Below are 13,947 nucleotides of genomic sequence, written 5' to 3'. Positions count from 1 at the left end.
GAAGCTGCCTTGCCTGTTGGCATCCTGCAGGTCTGGCCCAACTGCCTCTTTTGGAACCAGTCCCCCATTCTGAGCCCCCAGATCCCCACCCCGAGCAGTGCATATCACATCACCTACCTCAGCACCCGCAACATCACCCACCATGGTCTCAGGCACTCACCACCATCCCCCACTTGAGATGTGGGCCTTTTGATAATGGCAACTGGACCAGTTTGTTTTCCCGCACATTCCCCAAGGCCTACACCAGCCCCCAGCCGAAAGGCGGGTTACAGTTCACAGCGATAAGTGGAATTATTTCATGGAATAGGAGACCCTGGATGAGGGGGCTACTGGAGGCCGCATCTCTGTGTCTCACATCCATCAGGCACTGTTCACTGTCCCCCACTCCCAGGGGACCTCCCCACTTTGCAGCACAGTATCTGAGGGAGACTCTGGGTCACCCCACAGCACGGCTTCTCTTTCCACCCCTTCAGTGCACGACTTAACAAGCAAGGGAAACCTCAGAGGCCACAAGAGAAATTCTAGAGCCATGTGATAAACTGGGCCACCAGCCAAGGCATTTACTTTTTCAAAATATCCTCTTCCTTCCTAAGGCTGGAAGCAAGAACACAGGCTGCTAGAACCTTGTCAGAGTTTGCAAAACGTTGTTTGCCAGTGTGGCTGGTGTTGTGACAAAAATTCGTTTGGGGGCTTGAATTTAACTTTACCTTCCATGAGCAGCAGGTAGTAGAGGAGAGCCTGGGCCTGCCTCCCCAGACCACTGGGGCAGGAGTATTGGGGGAGCCCTTTCACAAGCCCCCCATGACTCCCCAGTACCCTGAAGGCCTGTAGCCCTGGCTGCAGCAGGCAGGCACTCTCTCCAGTAAAGTGGTTCCCTCGAGTGGGGGTCAGGTCTGCAACGTGGAACCACGTGGGAGGACGGCCCCTGCCCACGTGGACTGACCTGAAACGGGCAACTGTTGGCCACATCATCCCAAATCATGAGGTTAGCAGACCAGGTCAACAGCCAGTGGCTTATCTCTGCCCACCACCTGGGCTCACAGGCACCCACTGCTTGAAGAGCTCAGATCTCAAGTGAGCGAGCGTGTCCACCTTTCTCCATGGGGAGAGTACTGCTCTCGGAACTGTAGTGGCATACTGCCCCCCACCTCTCCCCCCACCCCAACAACCATTCTGACTACAGAGCAGATGGACATTGGCCCTCACACACCATAACACCATGGTCCTTTGCTGACCTTACCATGAGCAGGAGTGAGGCGGCTGATTTGGGGTGGGGGCGGTCACTGTGTCTGTGCCTTCCTTGTACACGGGTGGGCCAATGCACTGGGCAGAATCTTGTGTGTGTGTGCTCAGTCATGTCCGATTCTTTGCAACCCCATGGGCAGGATCTTGTGTAAACTCAAATATGGGGAGGCAACTGATGTACTGAGACAGGGGCCAAGGGATTGAGACTTGGGAAGGAGGCATGGCATGGTTAGGAGGCTGGGCCTGGTGTAAAAAGGACCTGAAAATAAAGTGAAAGTGTCAGTCGCTCAGTGGTGTCCAACTCTTTGCGACCCCATGGATTGTAGCCCACCAGGCTCCTCCGTCCATGGGATTCTCCAGGCAGGAATACTGGAGTCGCTAGCCATTCTCTTCTCCAGGGGATCTTCCCGACCAAGGGATCAAACCAGGGCATCCTGAACGGCAGACAGGTTCTTCACCGTCTGAGCCACCAGGGAAGCCCCTAAGAATGACCTGTGCATGCGTGCATGCTAAGTTCCTCCAGACATGTCTGACTGTTTGCGACCCTATGGATAGTAGCCTGCCAAGCTCCTCTGTCCATGGGATTCTTCAGGCAAGAACACTGGAGTGGGTTGCCATGCCCTCCTCCAGGGGATCTTCCCAACCCAGGGAAAGAAGGACCTAGGTTCCCCCTGAGAATCTGAGCTGAGCTCCTTGCAAGCTGAGTGACCTTGACAAGTCACTTCACTTTCTTGTACTTCTGTTTCATATTTTCAAAATGGAGGAGGGACTAGGACCCCTCCTGGGGTTGTTCTGAGGAGGAAGAGGAAAGTCACGTGTGGTGAGTGTGCGACAAAGGGAGACTGTTAGTCTACAGGAGGTTGGGCAAGTTGAAGGAGAGGGAGTCTTGCATCTGTTGTAAATGATTCAGAAGAACCCGCGATCTTAACTGTGCTCACCTGAATGCACTATCGGCAGCTCGCGAGGCCATGGACAGGGCCACCACTTGAATCATGGCAATATCGAGAGCTGCAGACTTTAAGGACGAGGAGCCGTGGTGAGGAGGGCAGACCTCAGGGCGGAACGCTTGGAAGAACCATCAGTTTCACAGGGAGGAGTGGAAACCATGGCTCAGAACCGAGACCCGAGGTCCCGCTGGACCGTGAGGCGGCCCGGCCTGGTGTACGGTGTCTGTCCAGCACCAAGGTGGGTGGCGGGTTGGCGGTGGTGGCCAGGACGGTGACTCGGCTTGTGGTGTGGTGTGAGCAGGTGTCTGGTCAAGGACAGACTCCGGGCATCTTCCCAGATGACTGGCAGTATCCCCAGAGTGGGAATGGCTTGTGCTTCGTTTGGGGTCACGGCCAGCTCTGTTTCCAACTGGACAGTGGACCAAGGCCAGCCAGGACTCGGGGGAATTGAGCTGCGAGGATCTACCCTGAGTATGGGCAAGTGATCCCCTTACAGCCCTCATACCTGGCATTAGAGTGCCGCAAAACTGGGAACCCCCTGGGTTCCTGGGTCACCCCCACCCCTCCACCCCTTCACCCTCCCAACACTGCCCCCCCCAACCAAGGCCTCTCAGCTAAGGGGTGGAGGCCCCATGGAGAGCCGGAGCAGGCAGGGGTCAGCACGGCACCATGCCTGGTGTTAGAAGCACTCGGAAAGAGCCATTTGAGGAATAACGTCACATCTGAAAGTAAAGCTTCTCCTCTGGCTAATTCCTTTGCTTACTTTTAGCGTGCTTGATGTGTGGGCAGTCCAGGGGGGACGTAGCTGAGGCTGGGGGCCATGTGGCCCTGTCAGGCCTGTTGTCTAGGACCTGGAAATTCATCGGGTTGATAAAACAGAAAGTTCAGTCCTCTTTTATTGTATCTTTTCTTTTTCTTTTTTTTTTGGGTAGCTTTTTCAGTTTTGAAGAGCTGCCCAAGCAGTTCCAAGAAGAGTTGATCACATTTATGTCAAGGAGTCAAGCGCTTTCTCTGAGGTGTGCAGAACCGGGAGGGAAGAGTCGGCGTGTTCAGACTCAGTCCCTCACCGCGACCTCAGGACCTGTCCTCTGTGAGGCCCCCGCGCCCCAAGGCCTCCTGCCTCCTTCCCACCACATCTGGGAGGTGGGCTGCTCCATCTCTACGAGGGACTGGGTGACTTCTGCCAGGACCGTGTCCTGCTCTACCAGGGACTTTGCCTGTGGACACAGGAGACAGGGCTGGAGGCGTGGGCCCTTCAGAGGAGGTGGGGTGGAAGCACAGGAGAGGGCGGGGGGCAGGGGGTGGAAGCAGACTGCGCAGTTCATCTGCCACTTGGCCAGCTCTCCAGCCCCCAGAAACTTCCAGGGGGAAGAACCAGACGCAAACAATGTTCGAGGGCACCGTGGAGCTAGTCAAATTGGTGCCTGCACAAATTACCTCTGGGAACCCCTTTACTCCAGCCTTTCCGCCCCTTTTGGGCAGGCCTAGCCACCAGGCAGGACAGAGCTTGATCTGAGCCGCCTCAGGCCTAGGGCTCTCCAGGGAATCAGGCAGGGATGGTGGGCACCTCACACAGGCCAGGAGGACGCCCTCTGCTGACGGCAGGACCTGCTTCACGTCCTGCAGGGCCCTCGGGAGCAAAGTCTGGGTGCCAGACCCCGCTTATGAGCAACTCCTGTTGCAACAGGGATCCAAGCATCTTTGAGAGCCACAAGCAATCAGGAAAGGTTATATGGGGTCCTTCCTCTCACCTTTCTTTCTTTTTTAACTCTGTCAGGTCTCAGCTGCACGCAGGATCATTAGTTGCAGGATGTGAGATCTAGTTCTCTGACCAGGGATTGAACCCGGGCCCCCTGCATTGGGAGCTCAATCTTAGCTACTGAACCATCAGGGAAGTCTCCCAACATTTTTTTAAAGCTAAATACAGTTATGACACAAATAATATATCTCATGGCAGAAATAGTATACATTTGCAGACAAAAAGAAGAAAATACGAACACCTGGTATCCAATCATCTGTCACTTACTGAATATTTGGTGGATACCCTTTTGCACTTTTTGTACATGCATATACATGCATGGGCTACCCCAGTGGCTCAGTGGTAAAGAACCCACCTGCCAACGCAAGAGACTCAGGTTCAGTCCCTGAGTTGGGAAGGTCCCCTGGAGGAGGAAATGGCAACCCACTCTAGTATTCTTGCCTGGGAAATTCCATGGACAAAGGAGCCTGGCAGGTTACAATCCATGGGGTCACAAAGAGTCAGACACGACTGAGCACACACGGACACATACATACATCTGCATTTCTTACCAAAAAATGGAGTCATACTCTATATAATGCTTTATAGCCTGATTTTTTTAAAATTTAGGAGCATCTCTATATATATTAAGAAATAAATTTTATTTTGGAATTTCCTGCATGCCCATACCATGGTTATCTGACCAGGCTTCAATTGTTAGCCTTATGAGTTGTTTTCAACATTTTATAATCACCGCTGTGATGAACCTCCTAGTATCAAATATCAAATCTAATTACTCCTTGTGACCACACCTTCTAGTGGAATGGCCACATCAACACTATGGCACCTTCTAGGACTTCTTTTTTTAAAAAATTTATTTATTTACTTGGCTTCACTGGATCTTATTTGTGTCATACGAGATCTTCGATCTTTGTTGCAGCAGGTGGGGCATAATTCCCTGACCAGGGATAGAACCTGGGCCCCTTGCATTAGGAGTGCAGAGTCTTAGGCACTGCACCACCAGGGAGGTCCTACCTTCTAAGATGTCTAACACATTTAGTCAAACTGCTCTGCAGAATGGGACTGGAGTACTATACGTGAGCCCTTAGAGAGAGGCTTTTTTTTAAAAAAATTTATCTGTTTATGCATCTATTTTTGACTGCACTGGGTCTTCGTTGTTGTGAGCAGACTTTCTCTAGTTTCGACAAGTGGGCGCTACTCTTTACTGCAGTGCGCAGGCCTCTCATTGCAGTGGTTTCTCTTGCTTTGGAGCACAGGCTCTGGGCGCACCAGCTTCGATAGTTGTAGTGCATGGGCTCATAGTTGTGGCAGACGGGCTTAGTTGCTCCAAAACATGTGGGATCTTACTGGACCAGGGATCAAACTTGTGTCCTCTGTATTGAAAGGCAGATTCTTAACCACTGGACCACCAGGGAAGTTCTAAGAAAGGCATTTTCAAAGATAAAAAAAAACAAAACTGGTCACCCTGAAAAGGGTGTAAGTCTCAGGTTTGCTCAGTAATCCAAACACAATGGATTCTCCATTCTTTGTACAGTCTCTTGTGAAAGATTTGTTTGTTTCATCTCTGTGAAATCGATACCAATGATTTGAATTACCGATCCCAGCTAGAATTTCCTTTTGTGTGGGCTTCCAACCTTTGAGTAGGTCACAGCAGAACAAAGTTTTCAGGACACGTAGTGGGAGAAGGGTGGTGCAGGGCTGGAGGCTGGAACCCCAGGTTCTCCCTGGTATCTGATTTTCAAAGATGACCTGGTAACAGGAGTGGCCATCAGCAGGCCATCACCCTGTGGGCCTTGAAACCTTGCCCTCTGCTGCCACACGACCTGGACTTTTCCCCTTCTGGCCACCTCAGCAGAGTGAGGCCTATTCTCTACCTTTCAGACTTCAGCAGAGTAGCAGATACAAAACAAAGACAGGGGCACAGCTCCTTGAAGGAACATCATCTTGCTTCACTAGCCAAGTCTGCTCTCAGAAAACGGGATTTGACATCTGATAGGAAAACAGATGGTGGTTCTGGGACAGAGACGGGCCTTCCCGAGTGCCAGCGCCCTCTCCAATTACCTGATCAACCGCATGCAGTGATGGATCCTGTCGGAACCCAGTCAGACCGGGAGGATCACGAAGCCCAGGCCAGACTCAGGACCATGTTCTTCTCGGGCACATGCACCTGCTGGAACAGGACTTCGCCGTGGCCACCTGAAAGACCCAGAGGGTTCCCCTTAGTGATCTGTCTACCCATTTTCCTCCGGTGTATTTATCCCTTGCCTCAGGTCATCTACTGATGACCTGCCTTTTGGTAGCCTTCTAACTGTGACTTGGTTGAAGGGGGAGGAAAGGCAGGAAGGAACCTGTTAAAGATGGAAAACAAATCACTGATTTACTATATCAAATGAATAGTTTGACCTTCCTATTATAAAACATGACTCTGCCTTAAGCTGCAACTCCCTGGTGATATGTGACTCTAACAATGTAGTGCCCCTACCGAAATAGTGAAGGCAAAACGTGAATGTCATCAGCAGAGAGAAAGACTCCCTGTGAGAGAGCCTTCAGGCCAGGAGGCCAGCTGTCCACACTGGGGTCCAGAAGAGAAGGTCTGGAGGGCACTTCCTGCCTCCTGCTCCATCCTCTATGGCCCTGTCTGAAATTTGCCAACATGGATGATACTCATGGATGAAGGGAAAATGCAGGAGCACGTGGCCTCCCAAATGTCGCCACACCCTTACAGGTGTCACTTCCTGCACTGGAGCAAGGGCTGCCCAAAGCCTTTTCCCAGGCTCAGACCCAGACCCACACAGAGAGGCAAAGTGCTGCCAGGGGGACCGACCTGGTGCTTCCTCCAGCCCCCACACCGTCAGCGGCCAGATGACTTTTATCCTAAGTACCCAAGAACCAAGAGCAGGGACTGCTGCTCATGGGGCATCTGGGCCTGTTTTTCCGATAAACGCGGAGCTGCCAGCGGGGACCCAGGGTGCCTGTTAGGAAGGGAGAGAGACAGACTCCCATCGTCTGACGCCAGCGCCGTCAGGTCTCCTTGTTTATGTAGCCCTGGGCCAGGGAAGCTGAAGCCTGCGAGCAGACGGAGCCCCTTTAAGACTTCCCGTGGGTTTCCTTGGTGGCTCAGTGGTAAATAATCCACCTGCCAATGCAGGAAACACAATCCAGTCCCTGATCGGGGAAGATCTCAAATGCCTCAGGGCAGCTAAGCCTGTGCATCACAACTACTGACCCTGTGCTCTACAGCCTGGGAGCTGCAACTCCTGAGCCCCTGAGCCACAACTCCTGAAGCCTGCATGCCCTGGAGCCTGTGCTCTGCAACGAGAGAAGCCAGAGCAAGGAGAAGCCCGTGCACTGCAACTGGAGGGTAGCCCCAGCTCGCTGCAACTAGAGAAAAGCCCTAGCAGCAGCAAAGACCCCGCACAGCCAAAATAAAAATAATAATTAAAAAAAAAAAGATTTTCCATGATCAGATGAGGATGTGCAGGTCCTTGATCAGCTATAAGAGCAATTGATTTTTGTCCCAGCAACGAAGAAATCCAACATCATAAGAGCCATTTTTTAAAAAAGCACTGCGTCGAGTTGAAAATATAACTGGGAGACAAGAGGCTGAAAATTGCTACCTTCTCGCTGGCAGCCTGTCCTGCTTTGTTCCCACAGGCAGTGGAAACATGATGGCTTTGGTATAGTCTTCAGAATCAGACCAGTCCTGGACTCTGGGTTCTCTGCTTGCTGTGGGGGGCTAGAACCTTAGGCAAGTGACTCAAGTCTCTTCTGCATTCTAGTTTCCTTCTCTGTAAAATGGAGATAACAAGACGGACCTTCTGGGGAGTGGTGGGGACTCAGGAGGTGCGGTCCACACAGCACGTGTGGAGCACCCTGCAGTTAGCGCCTGGCAAATGAAAGGATTACCATCAGCCCTTCTGCTGTATGTAGCACAGCAGACCTCGCAGCCATCAAGAATGGCAAGCCCCTTGGTCTTTTCTGGATGGAATAGCAGGTTGTTTAGTCTTAATGGAGACAGCTCTAAGAAAACTGACCACCAGGGTGTATTCCATGCTGGGCGTCTTGTTTTGGCCCCTTCAGAAGCACTCCCTGCCCCACCACTTCTGTGCCCTGGGTGCCCAGGAGCCTGCATGGGCTGTATCCACCAGCTCCCTTGTCTGATTCAGATGGGCTCAGCCAATGCAGACACCAGCAGGAAATGGGAAGAGGCCGACATGTTAATTCCCCACCTCCCTTCAGCAGAAGGCCAAGGAACAGCTGTATTCCTCTCTCGAGGGCCAGAGTTTTGGTCAGGCAGCCCTCGCCATATAGCAGTGACTGTGTCTAGGTTCTTGTAATTACTCCTTGCCTGAGATGGTTTTGAAACAGGCCTGGAATTTTTTTTTTTTTAGCCTTGTATTTGTTCAAATTAGATGACTAATATTAAAACATACAAGTGACTTAAGACTTTAGAACTTTTCAGTGAGCACTTACTGTGGAGCTGGATATTTGAGGGGGAGCCTCAAAGAAGAGAGAGTTGATGGGGAAAAAAGAGTAAATGAGAATAACAAGGGAGATTTTGGTGAAAGAAGTTCACCTTTCAATTTCAAGGAAATGGTTAAACGTACAAAAGAAAGATGAAAACTGACATCCTTTTAATACTATGTGCCAAGGACTTAGCATTATTATTTTTCATAACCACGCTGTTGGGTGAATATGATTGTTTCAATTATAGAGATGAGGAATTAAGGATTAGAGAGGTTAACTCACCAGCTAAAGCCTATGCAGTCACTTCAGATCTAGACAGGTCTGCCTGATCCAGAATGTCTGACTGTAATGTGCCTGCTCTTTCTTGCATACCACATTTCCAGAAAAGTGAGAGAGGCAGAATTATGGATGGAGACTCAGAGTGGCACAGGTCCATTGTGAAGATCTGGAAAGACATGCTGGATATAATGGCTGATAGAAGGCAATGAAGGATAACATTTAAGGGAACAGTTATTGGCATGATGAGGTTCTAAAGGGATCTGATGGTAAAGAAAATGTAGAGCCAATGGGTGTGGGTTTCCTGACGGAAAACTTTATTGTAGGAGTTGAAGCCTTGGCAGGCAGAGATACCAAGAAAGCAGGCTGATCCAGACCACAGACTGGAAACGCCATGTCTTTGCTTTAAATACCAGCAGGGAGAAGGATTCATCATTGCATGACTTTCCAAAATCTTTCCTGGCTTCCAGAACTGGCTCGTGAACTTGTCCTCTTCAGCGTTAAACCCATCTATTTAATGAGGCCGACAAAAAATAACTCCTCAACCTGGAAGGGGTTCTCTCCAGTGCGGCCCATAGGCGGAGGGCTGGGCTAGATGGACCAGGCTGATCGCCCGTCGGCTGTCATCAGAGAATGGTTCAGAGGGAGGGGAGGCGGCAGCCCAGGAGAACCAGGAGGCCGGGACCGGCGCCAACCCAGTGGGATGGGCAAGGCCTGTTGAGAAGGGAGCTGCCCGGCCAAGAGGGCCGGGAGGCGGCAGCGGGCCCGGAGGGGGAACGGGAGGCGGAGGAGCCTGGGCGAGTGAGGCAGGGGGCGGAGCGAAAGGGAGCGGGTGGGTAGCTCGCAGCCCCGCGCGCCGAGGGGTGGGGAGGTGGCCCAGGTGTGCAATTTTTTAAACTCTTTTTTTAAAATTTGGTTTATTTATTTTATTTTTTGGCTCAACTTCACTGTTGCCCAGACTTTCTCTCGTTGGGGCGAGCAAGGGCTACTCTCTAGTTGCCATGCGTGGGCTTCTCGTTGAGGTGGCTTATCTTGTTGCCCAATGTGGGCTCTAGGCTCATGGGCTCCAGGAGTTGTAGCTCCTAGGCTCCAGAGCACAGGCCCTGTTTTGTGACCCACGGGCTTAGTTGCTCTACAGCATGTGGGATCTTCCTGGACTATGGATCAAATCCGTGTCTCCTACATTGGCAGGTGCATTCTTTACCACTGCACCACCAGGGAAGCCCTGCAATTTGTTAACACTCCCTGGTGGCTCAGAGGGTAAAGCGTCTGCCCGCAATGCGGGAGACCTGGGTTCAATCCCTGGGTCGGGAAGGTCCCCTGGAGAAGGATATGGCAACCACTCCAGTATTCTTGCCTGGAGAAACCCATAGAGGGAGGAGCCTGGTAGGCTACAGTCCAGGGGGTCACAAAAAGTGGGACAGGACTGAGCGACTTCACTTTCACTTTCTTTCCACAAAAAGAAAAGTCTCATCTTTCACCTCTGGAAGCATCTCACTTCTAACAATTATAATCCAGGTGGAAGTGGCACTGAGTGACTCCAGAGACGAGGACAGAAAAGGTGATCAGCTTGTTCCTGGCCCTCTCCCCTCAGAACACACACCTTTGCAGCCCTGAGCCACCAGGTGTGAAGTTCAAGTACCCAGAAGCTGCCATACTGGAGAGTCCAGGTGTGAAACGACAGACACGCAGAGAGAGGTTCAGCTCTCCTCTGCCCCCATGCAGGAGTGTGAGCAAGGCTTCAGGTGATCCCAGGCCTCGGCCTGCAAGCCACCCCCGGGGCTCAAACAAGCATTCTGTTCCCAGAATGCAGATTTGTGAGTAAAATCATTGCTGTCACTGTTGACAGGCACACAGTTTTGGAGTTATATGTTGTGCGGTAGTTACAACTGGAGCCCGTGCTTGCACCTTCGGACCTGGGGGTGGTACCAGCTCCTGCTGTTGCACAGGCTGCCCCCACATCGTGGAGAATTATTAATAACTGGCCCAAATGTCAATAGTGCCAATGCTGAGAAACGCTGCCTTAATGGCCACACACAGGCAGCATCTTATCTAGCGACTAGAAGGGCACTCCTAGGGGTTGTGCAAAATGGAACTTTTTTTATAGGAAGAAGGGTGGGGCAAGGGCGCTATTAGCAGAAGTAAATAACGGACTGTTTTCTGGCCAGGATATCTTTTTGGAGCGAGGGAACAGACAAAGATATTGTTGTGTCGGTTGCCTCCTCATCCACTGGGCGGGGCAAGGGAAATGGAGAGGGTCCACATGACAGATTACTTCTTTGGTGCTGACCAGAAAATTCCAAACTGGTTAATTAAGATTGCATTTCTATGAAAGTCAAAACTGCAATTAGAGGACTTCCCTGGCACTCCAGTATTTAACACTCCACACTTCCACTGCAAGGCGTACAGGTTCAATCCCTAGTTGGGGGACTAAGATCCTGAATGCCATGTGCTGTGGCCAAAAAATTAAAAAACAAAACAAAAAAAAAGTAAAAAAAAAAATCTGCAGTTAGGTTAGATATTAAACCTAGGTTTGGTGTCATGGGCATTAACACAAGTGATGCCATTTAGGGCCAGTGATTTTTCTCTTTAATAATATATGTTATATATATCACTATATAGAGAAATCTTTTATTTTCTTGGCGTCAAAAATTGTCTTCCACCCTGACCCCAGCCCCTGGCACTGCCTTCCACAGAACAAGACCTGATTTTGTTTGATAAGAATTTTATATGTATCTTGTGGAGTGAGTCCAGTCATGTGTTGATAAATGTTTAAGAACTAGCTTCTGAGGGTGGGAGGGAGGAGGATTTACAGAACTAGCCAACTTCTGTGGGGTAAATACTATAACCAGAGCCCATTTCAGGCTACCACCATGTTTTCACCGAATGGGCAACCAGGAAGAAAAATGCTCAGATCTTTCAAGCCTGAGAAAGCCAGTTCCAGTGCCAATTCCCAGCTATTCTCGACAAATAATTGGATGTTGAACTGCTTTCTTAAAAAAAAAAAAAAGTTGGAGTACAATCAGCCATCTACTGAGCTTTTCTCTTTTTGAGTGGGATAGGCAAGTTGAGAGCCAGAACTGAGTTCTTCCAGACCATGGAGGGGCGTTTATGTTGTGATGGGGAACCCAGACAGAGACAGGGAAGGGGGAGGAAGAGAGTGGAAAGGAGAATGATATTTAGAGAAGAAATTCCGGCAGAACTAAGATGTTTAAAGGGAATTGCTGAAAAAAATTAAAAATAAAAAAAAATAAAGGGAATTGCTTTGGCATTTGCCATGAGGTATGCAATGTCCCTGTGAGATGGACACAGTGGTAAAGAATCCACCTGCCAATGCAGGAGACATAAGAAATGTGGGTTCAATCCCTGGGACAGGAGAATATCCTGGAGGAGGAAATGGCAACCCACTCCAGTATTCTTGCCTGGGAAATCCCATGGACAGAGAAGCCTGGTGGGCTATAGTCCATGGGATTCCAAAGAGTCGGACATAGCTGAGCACACACACACACCAGTACACACACACATGCAATGTCACCCTTCAGCCACACCATCTCCAAAAAATCTTCAGTAAAACTTTATCTCTCCATCACCGATAGAGCTGGTTTCCTGGCATTGCATTTAGATTCTGAATGCAGCCTCAGAGTGGACCAAGGGTGAGAGCTGTGATTACCGCTAGGGACCTTGCTGCATCTAGGTTATACATTTTCCGGTCACACTGGATTATTTTTAATCATGAGCATGCATTATTCAAGTTGTCAGCAAAAATATTTTTTAAATTACTTTCACCTAAGAACATAGAGTTATTTTCTTACCCAACTCAGTTGAACATGACATAGAGACCCTTGTCTTTGCAGGAGGGAATCAAGTCCTGGAATGAAATATAAAATCTCCCTAAAACTTCTTGTGTGCTTCCATTGTGTTTTTTTACAAACCTTTGGCATAACCTCAAACATGCTAATAAGCCTCCCAAATAGCTTTATAAAGAGTAGAGAGCTGTGCAAACTTGCTCTGTGATTCGCGTTCCTGAGATCATGCTGATCCTGTGGGCTAGAAACTTGGATGGAAGGCATTCAAGTCTCTGGCATGTTCCTGCAACATGCAAATATGGATTGTTGTTATTGCTAAGGCCCAGGACTATAACTAAGAAACTGACACACACAGAGAGACAGAGAAAGAGAGGAAAACAAAAGAAACCACATCTTCACACCTCACTATAGGTATACATTTCTTGGTTTTGGGTAGTTGCTTTCTTTATTTCAGTGGTTTCATGGCCAGAGTCTGTCGGGCTATAGTCTGTGGGGTCACAAGAGTTGGACACGACTTAGTAACTAAAACAACAATAAAAACAACCTCTCAAATTCACCCTCTTAGCTGTTCTCGATGATGGGTACTCCTGAGGCTGGCACCCACCAAACCAGTCTGGAAGAAAGGGTACCCAAGTTTGCCGCAAAGGCACACAGACTTGATGCTGTCTGCCTTGATCAGTACATTTTCTAGTTTCCAGTCAACCATCCAGTCTTGACCATGTCCCTTCTTTTTGCCTTCTAAAGTTTCTCCCTTTCCAGTCTCTGCATGCCTAGAGTGACACACAGCCTTGCCTGGGTTCCCAGCTGCAGTGTCCATCTAATGCTTGCTATCTGATCCCCACTACGTGCCTAAGCTTCCTCCTTGCGGAGGACTTCCAAGACTGCAGATCCTGAGCGCAGCCCTGGTGGCTAACGTCGTGCTATTTTATATCCTCCATCTCTCAAAGGTTCTGTTGAGCTAAAATTAGTGCACCCAGAAGGGGCAGTTGGAGTCAGTACAGAATAATGAATGACAAAGCACGGGGTTGGACGGCAGGTACACATAGAAGACAATGTGAATTGTGCCCCTGAAGGAATATCCCAGCTCTGCAGTCTATAGAAATGATTTTCCCTCCCTTTCCCCAAGGTTGAGCAACAGGGTCAACAAAGGTCTGTCTAGCCAAAGCTATGGTTTTTCCAGTAGTCAAGTATGGATGTGAGAGTTGGACCATAAAGAAAGCTGAGTGCCAAAGAATTGATGCTTTTGAACTGTGATGTTGGAGAAGACTCTTAAGAGTCCCTTGGACTACAAGGAGATCCAACCAGTCCATTCTAAAGGAGATCAGTCCTGAATATTCTTTGGAAGGACTGATGCTGAAGCTGAAGCTCCAATCCTTTGGCCACCTAATGCGAAGAGCTGACTCATTGGAAAAGACCCTGATGCTGGCAAAGATGGATGGCGGGAGAA

Source organism: Cervus elaphus, chromosome 5 (assembly GCF_910594005.1).
Source record: "Cervus elaphus chromosome 5, mCerEla1.1, whole genome shotgun sequence".
In the NCBI taxonomy this organism is placed as follows: Eukaryota; Metazoa; Chordata; class Mammalia; order Artiodactyla; family Cervidae; genus Cervus; species Cervus elaphus.
This window is presented reverse-complemented; position numbering follows the sequence as displayed.